This window comes from Pelobates fuscus, chromosome 10 (assembly GCF_036172605.1).
Source record: "Pelobates fuscus isolate aPelFus1 chromosome 10, aPelFus1.pri, whole genome shotgun sequence".
Classification (NCBI taxonomy): Eukaryota; Metazoa; Chordata; class Amphibia; order Anura; family Pelobatidae; genus Pelobates; species Pelobates fuscus.
Genome location: NC_086326.1, coordinates 146,581,606 through 146,601,498, shown reverse-complemented (window position 1 = coordinate 146,601,498; position 19,893 = coordinate 146,581,606). Strand labels below are relative to the sequence as shown.

Genomic DNA, 19,893 nt, shown 5'->3' with positions numbered 1-19,893 from the left:
CAGCACCTCCATTCATGTGTCTCATACCCCCAATACCTCCATTCATGTATCTGATGCCCTCAGTGTCCCCATGTGTCTCATTCCCCCCCAGCACCTCCATTCATAGGTCTCATTAAATCTAGGTAACCTCTTATACGTAAGAAAATACACACATCTCTGTAATGGGGCAATTTATTCTTGAAATATCGAGAATTCAGTGAACTATTTGTAGCCTATACACAGAAAGATCTTAATCATCGAGAGATGGTATTATGTGATTTAGGAGCCATTTATAGTGTTATTAGCATTCATTTAAGTGATGCTGAAAGTGTGTTTAGACCAGCCGACAAATGCAGAAATGCGCCCGTGCATGCTGGAGTCTGTGGGTAGCATGTAGCGTCATCTGTGGAGGTGTTGGAGTGGCTTTTCCATAGAGTTTTGGAGCCATTCTGGGAAGTTTTAGCAGTAGTTTCGGGACTTTTTTGAACTTTTTGGGTGCATTTCTCAAGCAGTGGAAAGGTAGGGAGCTGAGCTTTGTCGTTTTCATGCCTTTAACTGTGTGTTCAGCAGTGTGGGTTGGTTTCCATGCCAGCTCATATTGGCTTTTTTATTAACCTCCAGAATGGATTAATTGGTTTTCAATGCATTACACATTTTTCGCAATACAAAATCCCAGAGAAACACATTTAATTTATAAACCGAGGTACCACTGTAGATACAAATGTTTTGTAAACACCCGATTACACCAGCACAGCAAGGTCCATTCGTTCTAGGACACAGTGGGGTGTAGGCAGGTGATTACTATTTGGTCCTGTACACACTACCGGCAGCTGCGCAGACTGCACACACAGAGCGAACGTAATTTTTTTCATGAGAGACTTATTACGACAAGCGATAAAAGCACCATTTGTTAGTAGTCCTATAGTACACACAGTGGGGGCAGGAATACTGGTTATTCCTATGTCTAAAATTAAAGCCACTATAGGCACAGTACCAGCATCTGTTTAACCCCTTAAGGACACATGACATGTGTGACATGTCATTTTTCCCTTTTATTCCAGAAGATGGGTCCTTAAGGGGTTAAAAAAAAAAACCCCCAAAAAAACAGCATTATGGCTTAATGAAAAAATATATGCTTTAGATCAGGGGGGAACCTTTTAATACTTACCACCCACTTTTGTATTTTTGTTGATGGTAACATTTGCTTACCGCCCACTAGTGCCACAGTAACTAATTTTACAGTGCAATTGTGATTTCTTTTTTTTTTATTTTAGAAAGGAGTTTTTGTTTTTTAAAATATGTACTTAAAGGGGTAGGCAACCTTCGGCTCTCCAGATGTTTTGGACTACATCTCCCATAATACTTTTACAGCCATATTGCTGGCAAAGCATCACGGGAGATGTAGTCCACAACATCTGGAGAGCCGAAGGTTGCCTACCCCTGTCTTAAACATATCTATTTTTTTCTTTCTATTTATTATTCAACTTTTTTTCTGTGTGTCTGTGAGGCACTGTGTGTGAAGGGTGCTGTGTGCGTGTGTGTGGCGGGGGGGAGGAGAGTGTGTGAAGGGTGCATGTGGTCGATTCTGGGTGTAGGTCGGTGAAATGTGAAAATCTATCTTAAGGTCTCCCCCTCCCTTCTTACCTTTTACCAGGAAGGTGGGACATAATGTTGCAAGCCCTGGTGCTCTAGTGGTGGCATGTTCACTTTAGCCTGCAGCTCCTCCAGCTGCAGGCCGACTCTCCTGTCCTCCTGCGAGAACAGCACTGTATCGGAGCGTTGCCATGGTAACATACGGCAACGCTCCAACCAGTCTTCTCGCTGGAGAAACACAGAGCCTTATGGGAAAGGGACAATTTCTACATTGTCAGAAGTTTGTTTTTTTTGTAAATCTTTATTTTTCAGTGCAAATTTAATGTAACAGACATGGTATTGAGTTGCCACAACAGCACATGCATAAAATATAGCAGTAGTCTGAGCATCTCGCGGTTGGAGCAAGGGTGATCAGTGCACATTTTAATTATTTGGGACTGGTTGGTTATATCGAGTTGGTTGCCTGTGTCTTAAAGGTTTGTGGTAGGCGTTATTGTGGTACATTGCACCAAAGGCGATTTGGGTCTGATACAGGGATTACGCTGGTAAGCTCCCTTTCCCTTTTCGACTAAGAGGTGTATGTGGTGAAACCAACTTCGCCACTGTGAACTGGAGAAGCCTGGTTGCTAGCCTCCTGCCCTGCGACTATGGCCCCTGGACATATTTGGGGCATATTGTATTTTATTGTGCGACTGCTGGCCCTTTAAGTACAGTGAATGGTATTTTATTGTACTGCTGCTGGCCCTTTAAGAACTGTCTGGGGACATATTGAGACTTTGGGTAACAATACCCTTTAAGACTATGGCCCCTGAAAACGTATGGACTTTTATTGGTGTGTATAGCCCTTTAAGAACCGTCTGGGGACATATTGTGACTTTGGTGAACAATGCCCCTTTAAGACTATGTCCCCAGACCTGTAAAATAACTTGCCCCTGGCTCTCTCCCACTTGGTTCAGTAAATAGGGCTTACTGAACCAAGTACCACACAGGCGGACCACCCAGAAGCTAAAGTGTGCAGGCAATTTACCTCCCAGGCTGTGAGGTTACTGCCGGTTAATTGCACGTGGCGGCGGCCATCTTTGTTCAGTCGAACGCGGTCAGCGGTGTATGCTAAAGATTCTGTGGAACTGAAATCGGCTACACATTTTGCCGAACACCGCTGACCCTTACCTTCTCCCATACGGAACTTGCAGCTCCAGAGACTAAGTCCCGTTCGAAATGGGACTTAGTCGTTTTTTCGGCATGAAATTGACCGACCGCACAGCCCAAATCTATGGAACTGTTTTGGGCAGGAAATTGTGCTTGCATTCGGTCATAAAGGACTTCCAGCTAACTTTTGATCCACTGGGGGGATTTGGCTGATTTTTGGAAGGGTTTATGTTCGATGTATGCTGAGTCTGAATATGCAACTTTTATTGAAATTGAATGTATGGTTTTAAAGTTACAGTGTGTGTGTAAAAACTGTATTTTTATTGTATGTAATAATTGGTTTAACTGTTTATCTGAGGGGAGGGAATGTGTTGGCTGCACCAGATGTGTGATTGATGATTTTATACCTCCCCCTGGGAGTGTCCTATTTGCATGTAACCTCAATAAAAGCCAGGCTGGATGAGCCAGTCCAGAGTTCTTGCTTAACCCTCAAAGCGATGTGTCGTCTCGTTCTTTGGGGGAATGGGATTGTATGCTGACTGCCAAGAGTGTAAGCCGATCGTCTTTTCTTGTTCAGCTGTTCCAGTGTTCGTGTGGTTCCAGTCGGGAGAATGGTGTTTGCAGTAGCTGTCTGTGCATCTGGAAAGGGGATTATCGCCTAAACGGGGTTTTATCCTCTTGTAAGTGAAACGGTCCGTTACAGTGTATGTAGAGTTGAGTAGCAGGAAAAGGGCTAGGGGTTAAATTGTCGTCTATGTGTAGTGGAGTCGGGTTATAGAGCATGGGTATCGGTGTCGTTGTGAGACTGAGCTCTTGAGGCTGTGGAGGGATATTGTGTGTCAGAGATGTGAGAACGTTTGTGAATGTGTGCTCCAACGATGGCTATGTCCCTGGGCCCCGGGGCATTAGGGGGGAGGGGGAGCCAGAGCGGTGTGTTACTTTGTTGTCTTAAGGTTACAAGGACATACAGTCCTTTATCGTGGAGGGGGTAAGTGAACTTGGTATAGGGAGGGAAACATGTATCTTACTGAGTAAGACAGAACAATAATAATAGAAACAAAGAAAAAGAAAAGACAAAGTCCTGGTAGGGAACATGAACGAAATGTCTATTGTTTAGTCCCGGGTTCACGTCTCAGGTCCAGGATGCGGAGTGTCTGCTCCTAAGTCGTTGACAGGAAGCCCCAGCGTAGTCAGCAGGGCCGGTCCGTCTTCTGCGTTGGTGATTTTGTAGTGTTGGTCGTCTTTCGTTACCCATAGCGTTCTGGGGGTTGCCCACCTATAGACGAGGCCTGCTGCCTGTAGGGCAACGGTCACTTGTTGCAGGCTCTTGCGCCATGTTAGTGTGTCCCTGCATAGGTCCTGGAAGAAGGTGATTTGCTGCGATTCGAAGTGGTATGGAGCCTTCCTTCTCATAGCAGTTATTAAGGCTATTTTATCTGTTAAAGTTTGGCAGCGCAGGATTACGTCACGCGGGGCTGATTTGGGTGCCCGTTGCGGCTTGGCTATGTGGTATACGCCATCAAATATAAAGTGTTTTGCCTGCCTGTTGGGGATGAGGGAGGCCACCAGGCGCCTGATAAAATGGGGCAGTTCCTCCAGTGGCACTGACTCCGATATCCCCCTGATCTTGACATTTTTCCTCCGCCCCCGGTCGTCTAGAATGTTTACTTGCCTGGAGATTGTGGCCTGCGTTGTTTGCAGCTGGGCTACTGTATCTGTTAGTGAGATTAGGTCTCGGCGCAGGTCTGTAGTTTCTCGTTCAGTGGCCTGAGTACGGGCCGATACCGCCTGTACTTCCGCCTCTAGCCCTTTTAGATCTGTTTGCCACATCTTCTCTAGGTTACTCTGGAGTCCCACCAGCATGGCCTGGATGTCTTGTTTCGTCGCTGGTGTCAGACCATCAGTAGTCTGCAGTTTTGCATTGCCTGTGATGGATGTAGCAGTGCTGAGTACTGAGTCCCCATCTTCAGACCTTTCTGGTGAGGCCTCCGTGTGGGCCCGGTTCTGTGCAGATGGAGGGGTGTGCAGCAAGCTGCTTACGTCCCTGTGTGGAGTGGGAGCACTTGTGGCCGGTTTGTGAGACCTCCGTCCCATTGCTTCCGACGTGTGGGAGTCTGCTTCTGTGTGTTGCGAGCTCCGATCAAGCCACGCTGTCAGCTCCCTGGTGAGGTACTGGTCGCGTGTGCGGTAGGCCCCCGTTCCCTTAGTGCGGCTTTTTGTGCCCGTTTTTTGGAAAAAAGGCATCTGTGTGTTCAGCCTGGTGTCAGGGGGTCGTATCGGTCGTTGGTTTTATTCGATGGGCTGCGGGGCGTGCAGATATTTCTTATAGTTTGCGCTGGCCGTGAGGAGCTCTAGTAAATGGCGTCTGCCCATTGTCAGAAGTTAACTTATGTGAAGAAATGACTATATTATTAGATATTTTGTTGCATAGTTCTTGCCTTTTTGTGTACTTTTCATTCGGCAGATGGGACTGCCGAACAGAGACCACCCCTGGCTCACTTAACTTCAAAGCCGGCATCACTTTCACCCTCTATATGTGGGGTCAGCGTTCGTACTGTCGAACGCCACGTGGCAGAGAAAACCGCGGCCATCTTGTTTTCGCCAAACAAAGGCAGCGGGACTTGGTCGTCGAGTGTCTGGAACTAAAATCGGACACTCGACTTCCCAATCACCGGTCCCCATCATGCGAACGCTGGAACTAGTGATACCGATTAGCTAGGAGAGCGCTAATCGGTACAAATACGCACACGAATGAGGGGAACAATCGCTGCTAGGAGCCAGGGGAATTCATTCGGTACTTTTATGCATTTCTTCCCTTTTTCTGAAGTGACCGGCAAAACCACACGAACCTCTGGAACTATTTTGGGCAGTCCGCCCCCAGTGGACCGGTCACAAAGGACTTCCATACTTTTTGCGAACCCCTGAACCGATCCGGGTGAAATTTGGATATGTTGGTCACCCGGATCGGGGCTATCCGGGGATATAGCATTTGTGGGGATACCCCAGGTATAAAGGGGTGTTCCAGAAATTAGGGAAAATAGTGAATTTTCAGCCTGGAGATAATTAGGTTGTTACTATATCAGACCTGATTATCTCCAGGACTAGGGGAGGGAACTGCCTGTTTGTATTGGGTGTGTTTTATATTTTTACTGTTCGGGATTGGATAAATGTTACTCCTCCCTGTGGGATGTCCCCTTGCATGGGGACCTGCATAAAAAGCCATGTGTGTGAATAAACGTTAGTTCTACTTGTATCCTGAACCTGGACTCTGACTGTTATTTGGAATTCGTATGCTGTAACAAGGGAATTATCTTATGCAGCTGTTTTATTCCGTATGGATTTCGGTTCCTGTAACTATCACAGCAAGCTCGCACTACCTTAGACTCTGACCTTTCGGGAGGAAACTACCGAACGCGGTTTGTCTAAACTTGGTTTCCTTACAACTGGTGGCAAGCGGAGGGATTCGAATCCCGAATGGACGTTACAAACCAAGCAAGGGAATGAATGGCTCAGCAGTACCAGCTACTTAAAAGAACCACACTAAAAGATTTACTGGAAGCTCGAGGCAGAGTGGCAAGTAACAAGACAAAAGCCACGTTAATTGCGGAATTAATACAGAGCGATAATACCAGTAATACGGAGATGGATCAAGAGGAAGAAACCGTGATGCAAAAGGACATCCGATGGATGGTCAGTCTATTGGGACCCAACCCAACTACAGAGGCGCTTTTGCAGGTCATGGCACAAGCCAGACAAGCGCAAAAAGAACGAGAGGACCGGGATAGGCCGGCACAAGGAGATTTACTACACTCCCCGGGAAGTACTGGGGAGATACCAAAGAAGGTAAATTATGCAGCCTTTAAATCGTTTAATGACAATGAGATGGAAATTGACAGTTACTTGCAAGACTTTGAACGTCAATGTGCGCTGGAGGGATTAGACTCCACAAAATGGGCTGCAGTCATTAGCAGTAAATTGTCCGGTAGAGCAGCCGAGGCGCTGCGAGCAGTACCTGAGGGGGACATACATAATTATGAAAAAGTAAAAGACATTTTGTTGGCCAGATATGCTGTAACTCCGGAGGCATACCGAAAAAAATTTAGAGAGCTGAGGAAGACTGGGAGAGATTCCCATACGGAATGGGCTTTTCGGCTACAACGGGCGGCCCGCAATTGGATGAAGGGCTGCCAAGCAACCACTCTGGAGGATGCTTTGCAACTTATGTTACTGGAGCAATTTTTTAATCACTCTGCAGAGGACATAAAAGACTGGGTTAAAGATAGAAAACCAAAAACTGTGGAGGAAGCCGCCAGGCTAGCGGATGAGTATCAAGATAATAGGAGGAAGGAGCAAGGGGTGAGCAGACCACCTTTTAAGCCTAACTACCAGGCTCCAACAACCCCTACCCCTCCTAGACCCTCCATGAATAACCCTTCACCGAACCCAGCAAACACACCACGTCCTCCTGCAGTGTGCCATTATTGCAAGCAACCAGGGCATTACAAGAATCAGTGCCCTCGCTTAAACCGGGGAAGCTGGGAAAGGCAACCCCCACAACAACCCAGGGCAGCTGCTCATTGTGTGCAACAGGAAGGCACAACCGGTGTTCCTAACCAGGAAGAACAGTGGAGTGTATTACACGAGGTCAACCCAGTTCAAGCTGGGGGTGACAACCGGGACCACCACCGCCAATGGATTACCGTAGATGGCGTGGGGGCCCGGGCTCTGAGAGACTCTGGGGCTACTTTGACTGTGGTGCAACCTCACACGATCAGAGCGCAAGCTCGCACCGGACGCACAGTCGCTGTGAGGGTGGCTGGGGGCGCTATTCACAAACTGCCCACCGCTAATATCCTTGTTGATTGGGGTTCCGGGTCCAAACAGCTGGAGGTGGGGATTATGCAAGAACTACCCGCCGAGGTTCTGTTGGGGAATGATGTAGGATGCTTGACCTCTCAACTGGCCCGAGACCCCCCTGCCGAGGCATACCCAGTTACCACCCGAGCTCAAGCCAGACTGGAAGCTCCGCTGCACTCTGAGGAAAACCAGGTAAGAGTCGAAATACCCCCCTTACCCGATCCTACCTTTCCTTTCTGGGATACCCCCCAGGGGTTTGAACAAGAGCAGCGTACCGACCCCACATTAGAGGGTTATAGGAAGGCAGCGGCCGTTACCCCAGGGAACAACCCGCACGAAAAATTTGAGTGGTATAAGGGGTTACTGTATAGAGTGACCGAGGGGGTGGGACAGGGGGCCACCCAGGTCATCAAAAGACAATTAATTGTACCCCGTAAATTCCGGGCTGAGTTGTTAAAACTCAGTCATGACATTCCCCTAGCAGGACATTTAGGGGTTAAAAAGACAAGAGACCGGTTAACCCAAACCTTCTTCTGGCCCAGGGTCACCCAGGACCTCAAGTATTACTGCAGGACGTGCGACGTCTGCCAAAGGGTGGGAAAAAGGGGAGACCTTCGGAAGGCCAAACTTCACCCATTGCCTATTATAGAACAGCCCTTTCACCGAGTAGCGGTAGATTTAATAGGACCCCTCAGCCGACCCAGCCAGTCGGGCAAAAAGTTCATACTAACCGTGGTCGACTACGCCACTCGGTACCCGGAGGCAGTCGCCCTCACCAATATAGAGGCCGAGACCGTGGCCGAAGCCCTTATTCAGATTTTCACCCGAGTAGGTTTCCCACAAGAGATCCTATCCGATCGGGGAACTCAGTTCACGGCTACCCTGACACAACAATTGTGGCAGAGCTGTGGAGTGAAACCCCTGTTCAGCGCCCCGTACCATCCCCAGACTAACGGGCTCTGTGAACGTTTCAATGGCACTCTAAAACAGATGCTAAAAACATTTACGGAGTCCCACAAGAACTGGGAAAAATTCCTCCCCCACCTTCTGTTTGCCTACCGTGAGGTGCCCCAGGCCTCCACTGGGTTTTCCCCCTTCGAACTCCTGTATGGGAGAAAAGTTCGGGGCCCACTGGAGCTCGTACGGGAGCACTGGGAGGGCAATACAGACGAGGGGGGAGTCCCTATCGTCCAGTATGTTCTGGAGTTCCGGGACCGTCTGCGGGCGCTCACCGCATCGGTTCGGGAGAACCTGCAGACGGCCCAGGAGGACCAGAGGAAATGGTACGATAGGGGAGCCCAAGATAGAGTACTAGAATTAGGGCAGAAGGTGTTAGCTTTGAAGCCAGTTAAAAAGGATAAGCTACAAGCCGCATGGCAGGGACCATTTAAGGTGGTAGAACGGGTTAGCGAGACCACCTACATCGTGAGCAAATACTCAGATGAAAGGCTGACCAAAGCCTTCCATGTGAATATGCTCAAACCATACTTTGAGAGAACAGAGGATGTGGGCGCCGTGTGTGCGCCCGCCACAGAAGATAGTGAGGGACTACCCCTCCCCGATTTACTAGACACCGCTCCCTGTACTATTGACCAAGTAAGCTTGGGTCAAAATTTAAACCCCCTGGAGAAAGGTGAGGCCACGCAACTGCTGCAGAGATACCAAGAGATGTTTTCAGCCACCCCAGGCTATACCTCCGCTGCGGTACACCGCGTGGAAACCCAGGGAGAGACGCCACTGCGGCAACAACCATATCGGATCCCGGAAGCAGTGCGTGAGAGTATGCTCACCGAGCTAAGGGATATGTTACAGTTAGGGGTAATAGAACCCTCGCAAAGTCCTTGGGCCTCCCCGGTAGTACTAGTACCGAAGCGCGACGGTACCACGCGCTTCTGTGTAGACTATCGGAGGCTTAACGATCGTACCATAACAGACGCCTACCCCATGCCCAGAATAGATGAGCTCTTAGACCGTATGGCGGGGGGGAACTACTTGACTACCCTGGACCTGTGCAAAGGTTATTGGCAGATCCCCTTGGAGCCTGCGGCCATCCCCAAGTCGGCATTCGTCACCCCTTTCGGGCTATACCAATTCAAGGTTATGCCCTTTGGGATGAAGAATGCCCCGGCTACCTTTCAGAGGATGGCCGATAGGCTCCTGGAGGGGTTTCAGGACTTCGCATGCGCGTATCTAGACGATATTGCCGTCTACAGCCGCACATGGGGAGATCATCTGGGCCATGTGTCCAGGGTACTCCAACGAATCCACCTCGCAGGGCTCACGTTAAAACCCGACAAATGTCACGTAGGTCTGGCCGAGGTACAGTATCTCGGCCACAGGGTGGGCTCCGGTAGACAGCGTCCAGAGCCAGCGAAGGTAGAGGCCATAGCGAACTGGCCCCAACCTAGGACCAAAACCCAGGTACTAGCTTTCTTAGGGACGGCCGGTTATTATAGAAAGTTTGTCCCAGAGTACAGCGCCCTGGCCAAACCCCTCACCGACCTTACCAAAAAGGCCCTCCCCAAACAGGTTTCCTGGACCCCAGAGTGCACGGACGCTTTCCAGAAGCTTAAAGCGGCATTGAGTGAGGCTCCTGTGTTGGCAGCACCCGACTACACTAAACAATTTCTTGTACACACAGATGCCTCCATGTTCGGACTGGGAGCCGTGCTAAGCCAAGTGGGCACAGACGGCATGGAACACCCGGTGGCATACCTCAGCCGTAAACTGTTACCCCGAGAAGTCAGCTATGCCACCGTAGAAAAAGAATGCTTGGCCCTCGTGTGGGCCCTCAAGAAGCTGCAGCCCTATTTGTATGGGCGGGCATTTACCCTTATGACGGACCACAACCCCCTGGTATGGCTTAACCGGGTAGCTGGAGACAATCCCAGGCTATTACGGTGGAGCCTAGCTCTTCAACCTTATAATTTTACTATGCAGTACCGGCCCGGAAAACAAAATGGTAATGCGGATGGCCTGTCACGCCAGACCGAACTGGACTCCTAAACCGCTACTTTTCTCGGACATCCCCAAGCCAACCCGACAGGGTCTAGGCGGGTATGCCGACCTATGGACTTATAGGGGAGCAGTGTGAAGAAATGACTATATTATTAGATATTTTGTTGCATAGTTCTTGCCTTTTTGTGTACTTTTCATTCGGCAGATGGGACTGCCGAACAGAGACCACCCCTGGCTCACTTAACTTCAAAGCCGGCATCACTTTCACCCTCTATATGTGGGGTCAGCGTTCGTACTGTCGAACGCCACGTGGCAGAGAAAACCGCGGCCATCTTGTTTTCGCCAAACAAAGGCAGCGGGACTTGGTCGTCGAGTGTCTGGAACTAAAATCGGACACTCGACTTCCCAATCACCGGTCCCCATCATGCGAACGCTGGAACTAGTGATACCGATTAGCTAGGAGAGCGCTAATCGGTACAAATACGCACACGAATGAGGGGAACAATCGCTGCTAGGAGCCAGGGGAATTCATTCGGTACTTTTATGCATTTCTTCCCTTTTTCTGAAGTGACCGGCAAAACCACACGAACCTCTGGAACTATTTTGGGCAGTCCGCCCCCAGTGGACCGGTCACAAAGGACTTCCATACTTTTTGCGAACCCCTGAACCGATCCGGGTGAAATTTGGATATGTTGGTCACCCGGATCGGGGCTATCCGGGGATATAGCATTTGTGGGGATACCCCAGGTATAAAGGGGTGTTCCAGAAATTAGGGAAAATAGTAAATTTTCAGCCTGGAGATAATTAGGTTGTTACTATATCAGACCTGATTATCTCCAGGACTAGGGGAGGGAACTGCCTGTTTGTATTGGGTGTGTTTTATATTTTTACTGTTCGGGATTGGATAAATGTTACTCCTCCCTGTGGGATGTCCCCTTGCATGGGGACCTGCATAAAAAGCCATGTGTGTGAATAAACGTTAGTTCTACTTGTATCCTGAACCTGGACTCTGACTGTTATTTGGAATTCGTATGCTGTAACAAGGGAATTATCTTATGCAGCTGTTTTATTCCGTATGGATTTCGGTTCCTGTAACTATCACAGCAAGCTCGCACTACCTTAGACTCTGACCTTTCGGGAGGAAACTACCGAACGCGGTTTGTCTAAACTTGGTTTCCTTACAACTTACAATCAGGGATTATAGCAGCATTTAACTTGGGGATGAGATTCCATGGTATGGGGGAGCTTGAAACCTCTAGTAAAGGGTCAAGCTTTAATATTTGATATAGAAATGAGACTGCCTGAAATTCTCAGAAGTACATACACAATCTCAGGTAAGGATCTTACAGGAGAGGGGTATAAAAAAAACAAGAAAGAGAGAAAAAAATAGTAATGCAGCAAACACTCCTTGAAAAGACAGGCCAAAGTTCTACTTGTATAAAAAAAGGAATTTAGACCATCTAAATCTACAAATGGCACTAGCCGAGATTATTCTCGTCCCTCGTATAGGGCATATCAAAGGGATAAAGAACAGACTACAGATCTAGATCACACTGAACGGTATCTGTTGGCAACTTCCAAAGGAGAAGCCCCAAGATATTCAGAATGTTTAAAGGTCCAGACAAACACGAAAGATCCATGACCTATTTAGGACAAGAGAAGAGTTCTGACACCCCACCTTCTTCACATGCTCCAGCAACAACCATAAAAATATAAAAAGAACAAAAACCAAAATGCAGAACAAGAATTTAAATCAGGATGAATAATCTTGATTTGCAGATTAGGGAAACATATTCTTTATAGCATGAGACCATTAAAATTAATGGAAGAAGGGTTAAACCTGAATTGGTTGAAAATCCTATTTTGGACGTTCCTCTCTTAAATGCATATAAAGACGTTTCAAATTTTATAGACATAGTTTCAAAACCTACGTTGCAGCTTAATGTACCACTTAATTTTCATAAACAAATAGAGCAACAATTAAAATACACCTCATTATTAAAAAACGAGAATTAAAAGCAATACCAGAATAAGGATGTTTTTTCAACATTCGAAAAATCAAGCAGGACACCGGAATGACATTTGTCACCATATGCCACGGGTATGCTTGCACCCAAGAAGCAAGCACAATATAAAACTAAACCTCTTGCAATACCTGATATATAGATAGTGATTTGCCTGGAGGAGTGTGGAAGCTGGCCTCCTGCCCATCAAATATGGGCCATATACATTGTGCCAAACTCTCTCTATTTTCCCTTCTGGTTCGTGGTATATAGTTTCCCGAACAGAAATACATTTCCTCAGTATACAATTTACCGAACACCGACCACCCCCTAGCTCATTAACTACAAAGAAACCACAGATTTAAGTGCTCTCCCTGTGTGGCCCGACGTTCGTATAACTGAACAACACGTGCTGGAGAGGCACTGAGTGTGTGATGGATGCGGAGTGTGTGTGTGTACGGGAAGCAGTGCATGTGGGACAGTGTGTGTATGGGGGTGCACTTTGTGTAGGAGGCAGTGTGTGTTTATGTGAGGGGTGTAGTGTGTGCATGGGAGTGCAGTGGGTATATGTGGAGTGCTGTGGGAGCCCTGTGTGTGTATGGGAGTGCAGTTGGGGAAGTGTGTGTATGGGGGTGCAGCGTTTGTGTGGGGGAGCACTGTGTGTGTGGGGGTGCAGCGTTTGTGTGGGGGAGCACTGTGTGTGTGGGAGATGTATATGGGGGTGCAGTGTTTGTGTGGGGGAGCACTGTGTGTATTGTCAGTATATTTATATCAGCAGACATTTTTTGCTAAGATAGAAATTAAGTGTCCATTGCCAGTCACACTTAAAACCAAGCTGACTCCATTTTGGATCTTCAGGCTAACAAAGACACATAATTTATTCTTGCTTTCAGTAACTCTAGCCATCAGCCTGTGCTAAGGAATGCATTATGTAAATACAGCAAGGATGGGGGTGGAATACAACCCAGAGACGAGTATATATATATATATATATATATATACACACACACACACACATCTAACTACTATATACTTACTTTACTATTCTATCAATTGCATATAATCAGGATTATGTTAATAATATAGACCATTCATTGATAAATATCAATGAAGAAATATCATATTATTTAATAAAGGTTAGTGGACTAGAAACATAATCCTACATATACAGCTTCACAAAAGGACCATACAGATACCAGTGATTTATACGACTCAGTAATTCATTTTACTTTCTAAATCTTACAAGGTCTCATTGTAAGAAATAGGGTGAATCTAAGCTTAGGCCTGTCAGAAAGTAGATATACGACAGATATTGCCGCCACAATGTATGAGATATGACTAGGAGAAAACCCAAAGAAACGCTTTGAACTGACGGCAAAATTGAGTTATACTAGTAATTTTAGATAAGCCAAATTACGTCAGAATCGTCATCAAAATAAGTTAACTCTTTTGAGGACACAAAATTTTGATGAGGAAAGAGCACCATCTACTGACCAAAATCTAAATTGTGGTCTGTGAGTTGACCACACCTTCAATGTCCTATTTGCCTTATCAACTAATGACGTACAGAGAGGTCTGGCCCTTTAAAAAGTTAGGGAACAAAGGGAAGAGAGAAATTCAGATTCACATTCAGATTGACATTCGGATTGAGAATTCGGACATTCAAGGAGATGGAGGAGAGATCCAGGACACTCTGGGACTAACACTCAACTCTTAAACTCTCTTGGACACAACTCAAGAAACACTCCTTGACACTTAGAATTTTACTATTCCTTTCATACAATGCTACACATAACCATACTTCCATTCAAGTTCCTGGGACTATCCAAGCATCTGATGAGAACATCTACAACATAACTGGTAATTATGCTGGTTTTATTTAATTAATCTAAATTAATTACAAATGTATTCATAGCAGAATACATGCATGGATAAATCTCGGTCAGATTTCAATAATTGAGAAATCTTAGTTAACTAAAGAATATATAGTTATAAACATTCCATTCTCCAGGTGGAATCAAGAAAATTATATATTACTTGTATTTTTATCACGTGTTCGCATACCGTTGTTTTTATCCAGATGTATTGATTTGCTCTGAAATAAGATAGTATATCTATTTAGTCAAATTATAATTAGGATAAAGTTAAATCTGGTAGATTTGTTTTTTTTATTGGATGGTTCTAGGAATGGTTATGAACATTATTTTAATTGAAAATTACATGAGAATAGGCTATTAGATGCCTAGGAGGATTTGGCCAGCGTTGAGTTAATCAGGATCTAACTGTGAGCCAAGATTTTATGGCTTCTCGCTGTGCTGTGTAAAGTTTCTGTGTTCTGTGTCTGTGAGATTGTTTACATATCGTAAATTTGTAAGTCTTCACAGTTGATGCTGTAGCCATTGAATTTGTTTAAAATCATTGCCATTTTGTTGTATACCTATGTTATACTAAATATTCACTGATTATTACCACGCATGTTACATATTATTATTTTATTATGATGTCACAATAACTAATATTTTTATAATAGAATTTGTGATTTAATTGTATGGAGTAAAAATCCTCTAAAATTATGTTCTCTAGGATCTGAGAGAATTAAAATAGTGGGTAATTCTCAAGATATCAAATTTGATGTAATAAAAATTATTAAATACATTTTTGATAATTTTATGAAAATATTATTTTTAATATTTATCACCCCATAAATATCCCCACAGTAAGGGGGTGCAGTCTGCGTGTGTGTGGGAGATGTGTGTGGGGGAGCACTGTGTGTGTGGGTGTGTGTGTGGGGGGGGGGAAAGTGTGTGGGGTGCAGTGTGTATGGAGGAGAAGTGTGGGGTGCAGTATGTATGGAGGAGAAGTGTGTGTGTGGGGTGAAATGTGTGTGTGTGGGGTGAAATGTGTGTGGGGTGCAGTGTGTGTGTGTGTGGGGTGAAGTGTGTGTGGGGGGTGCAGTGTGTATGGAGGAGGTGTGTGTGGGGTGCAGTGTGTGAGGGGTGCAGTGTGTATGGAGGAGAAGTGTGTGTGTGTGGGGGGGGCTGTGGGGGAAGTGTGTGTGTAGAGCAAAACAAATGTACTTTTTTTAAATTAAAAATATATTATTTATATCCCCCCTCCCTTCTTACGTGTGCCTGGGAGGGGGGATATTATTTCCAATCCCTGGTGGTCCGGTGGAATCCCTGGCGAATCTAGTGGGGGAGTGAACTCTAGCCTGTAGCTCTTGAGGCTAGAGTTCACTCTCGCGAGAACGGAGCGTTGCCATGGTAACCGCAGCAATGCTCCGTGCTCGCGAGAAGAGACCTGGTGGAGCTGCAAGCTAGAGCTCCCGGGTCTCCTCCTGTGCCGGCCACCCAGCAATGTGCCTGCAGAATGATAAGGGAGATCTATGATCTCCACTCCGGTCCGTGAAGGCACTTAGCAGGGTCGGCGCTTGGATAGCACCGGCCCTGCAGGAGAGAGCATTGGCAAGTGCTCCTGCCCAGTGGGATACTTGACAGATGTCTGTGTCCCCAATAGTGGCTTCTGCAGGCGAAACCAGCTGAAAATCTGCCTTGCATCCTCCCCTTGCGACTGGACAAGTCCTCCCAGCCGGAGGGAAGGCTGACAGACATGTCTGTGTCCCGGTGGTCGCTGGACAAGTTCATCTGACACTTCTAAGGCTCTGAAAAGTAAGAGGTCGGATCTGCCCAGCCACTTTCATAGGGCCAGGTGCTTTTTCAGACCACTCCTCCTAAATGGCGCACATGCACAAACTCGACATCTGCCTGCCGAGCACTCTTGAGGAGAGGCATGAGGAATCTGCCACGGCTGCTGGAAGGCCAATCTCCCCTCCCTCCTGTCAGTATATTTATACTGGCAGACATTTTGTGTTAAGATAGAAATTAAAAGTGTATAATGTAACTCACCAACAGAGGTGACTATTTTGTAACAGAATGCTAAGACAGACACAAGATTCTTCTCTGTCACTCTATTCATTCAAATCTGAGCTAAGAAATGCGACTTATGTAAACATTGGCAGAGATAAGGCATGAGGTTTGCAGCAGGGGGGGTTGAATGTAACAACCCAGACACATATATAAAATGGTAACATGCCCATCATCTTGCTAAGGTCTATCTCCAGCATGCCCTGTACACTCTTGGTACTTTTTCCAACAAATGTATCTCCTCTATCAATCTTAATAGATGGGTTCACATCCCTAGCTGGTAGGATATAGATTATTCACATCTTCTCCTAGAATAATATCCTTTAACTTCTCTATTCCTTATACATCCATTTACTCATTTTCTTTCTCAACACTGAGAACCCTATACTTCTGAGACTATTAGCCGATGAAACTAACTAACATCTATTTAGTCACTATGTCTATAACTCATGCTTAATTACTATTTTCAATATGTTTATTATGTTATAAGTAAGGAACAGTGATATTTGCAAAGTGACTTTGTTCATGTTGATTTAATCCCTTACTTGGGACTAGTTTCGATCTTATCACCCCTTTTTTTCCAGTATGTACACTCTTCAGCATTTCGAGACCAAGTCTGGTCTTTTTTAATTCTTATCACTACATCGATGTGCGTCATTGCTGGCAGGGAGCTTTCCCAGCAAACAGCACTGTGTGCTGGCTGAGGTTTATTGCTCTAATAATCCTCCACCACACGATTAGCCAATCTGCATGACTGCAGTATGTTCCAGCCGCTGCCTAGCAACGCTGGAACGCAGACAGCGTGAGAACTGATCTGTGTATCGGCAGGGCTGTCAGATCTGCTATCCTTTTTGGTGCTTTTTGTTAGTGCTTAATTTATATGTATATATATTTTGCCTGTTATGTTTGTAATGTTATATTTGCCATCTTGAAGAAGGCTCCAGATGTGAGCCGAAACGTTGATGTTAATTTTAGTATTTTGATATGAATTAAAAGTTATATTTTACTTATACTACAAAGACCCTGAAGTGCATTCCATTTTTTGGACACCTACAATTTATGCTGGATCTGCACCGGGCAATACAGCTATCATGCATCTGGAGTGCATGCACCTTGGATATCTCTCTCTCTCTCTCTCTCTCTCTATATCTATATATATATATTGTAACAGAACCCCTTTGGCTGTCCAAAATATTCTGTTATAATATTATTGCTGGGACCTAAAAGTTTTCCTGTGCCTGGATTATACACAATTGCATACAAACCTATGTGGCCATACTTTATTCGGTAATGTGAACGGCTATATTGTCAGGGTACCTGTAGTCTCTACCTCAGAGGAGGTGAGAGACTTAGACGTTTATCCTCCCAGAGGGGTTGTTTCTTCCGTTCCTCGCGGTTCTCTCGGCCATTTACAAGCCGACCGCGAGGGATCCACTTCCTTATATGACGCGACGCTCAGTAGTCGACGTCATGACGCCAACCCGGGTCGACCTGTCAGTCAAGTCCCGAGCACTAATCAGGACTCGTCGGGGGCGTGATTACCCTCTAGAATCAAGGTATAAAGTAAGGCTTTCGGCATCTGCTCATTGCCCTGTCGTGGTTCTAGCCTGTCTAGTCACTCAGTGCTCTTGTATTCTAGTTGTCTCTTTGGTTCTGACCCGGCTTGTTTGTACTACTCTGTTTATCTCTGTTACCCCTTGACTCGGCTTGTCTCTCGCTTACCTGTCCTCTCGTTCCCTCGACCTCGGCTTGTTCCTAGACCATTCTCTACTTACTCCTTACGTTAAGTCCGGCCATTCTAAGGTCCGGTATACGTACCTACCACCTGTTTGTACTCTGCGTGTTGGATCCCTGTCCCGATCCTGACATTACAACAGGGCCAATGGATCCTGCAGGTACAAACACTCAGGTTGGTCCTTCTGACTCTAGGTTCAACGCCATGGATCCCAGAATGGACCAGATGGCTCTAGCACTACAGGCGTTACTATCTCGTTCTGGTAATCAACCAGAGGAGATGCGTAATACTTCTATCTCTCCTGTGAGTTCAGGTCTAGAGGTAGCCACTGTAGGTGCTTCTTCCCGTATCACTCCACCTGTACGTTATGGTGGTTCTCCAGAGAAGTGTCGTGGTTTCTTAAACCAAATAGGTATCCATTTCGAATTACAACCCCGCTCCTATCCTACAGATAGGGCGAAGGTTGGATTTATTATCACATTACTTGTTGAGAAAGCTTTGAGATGGGCCAATCCATTGTGGGAAAATGATAATCCGTTAGTATATAATTATAATGCCTTTGTAGCTGCTTTCAGAAGAACTTTTGACCCTCCAGGTAGAAAGGTCAATGCAGCTAGATTACTGTTGCGCCTTAGACAAGAAAACCGAACACTTGTGGATTATGCACTAGAGTTCAGGTCCTTGGCAGCAGAGGTTAAGTGGAATGAACAGGCTTATATAGATGTATTTTTAAACGGGTTATCAGACATAATCCTTGACGAGGTTGCTACTAGAGAGCTTCCTGAAAATTTGGAGGATTTAATTTATTTTATTTCTCGCATTGACGAACGTTTAAGAGAGAGGCAGAACACTCGAGAGAGAAACCGTAGACCTTCCTTTAAACTAGCTCCTTCATTTCAAAGATCTGAATCCACAACCTCATTTTTTCCAGAACCTATGCAGATAGGCAATACTCGCCTCTCAGAAGAGGAGAGACAGTACAGGAGAAGGGAGGGGTTGTGTATGTACTGTGGAGTCAGAGGTCATTTACGCCTAAATTGTCCTAATCGCTCGGGAAACGCTCGCACCTAAGTTTCTCTAGAGGACAGGCCTTGGGTGTTTCTATTTTGTCCTCTAATCTTAATTATAAAGATCACAGGCTTCTGCTACCCGTTTCTTTGACTTGGGAGAAGGGAGTACTAGAAACTATGGCATTGATAGATTCCGGAGCTGCTGAGAGCTTTATCGACCAAGTTTTTGTTACCAAACACGCTATCCCATCCCAGTTAAGGGAGACACCCTTGGCCGTTGAGGCCATAGATGGTAGACCTTTAGTTGAGCCTGTTATTTTCCGTGAAACCATACCCGTTAAATTAACTGTTGGTATCTTACACGAGGAAGACATATCTTTATTGCTTATTTCTTCTCCTTCTGTTCCCATAGTCCTGGGGTACCCTTGGTTAAAAAAACATAACCCTATTATTGATTGGGAATTAGGGGAGATAATCTCATGGTTGTCAGGACAGGTGCTTATGGACAGTGTCACCGCTTTGCGCAGTTAACACACCGATTAATTCTACCTACTCTACAGAGGTACAAATACCGCCCCTGTACCTGGATTTAAAGGCAGTATTTGACAAAAAGAATGCTGATACTTTACCTCCACACAGGTCTTTTGATTGTAAGATTAATCTACTACCTGGTACTATGCCCCCCC

General features: G+C 45.9%; 1 protein-coding gene across 1 annotated transcript in view; it reads left to right on the top strand.

Moving 5' to 3' along the window:
• The window catches only part of LOC134575157 (zinc finger protein 665-like), a 400,405-nt gene that overhangs the window by 65,966 nt on the left and 314,546 nt on the right, over positions 1–19,893 (top strand). The gene's annotated exons all lie outside the window — the stretch shown is intronic.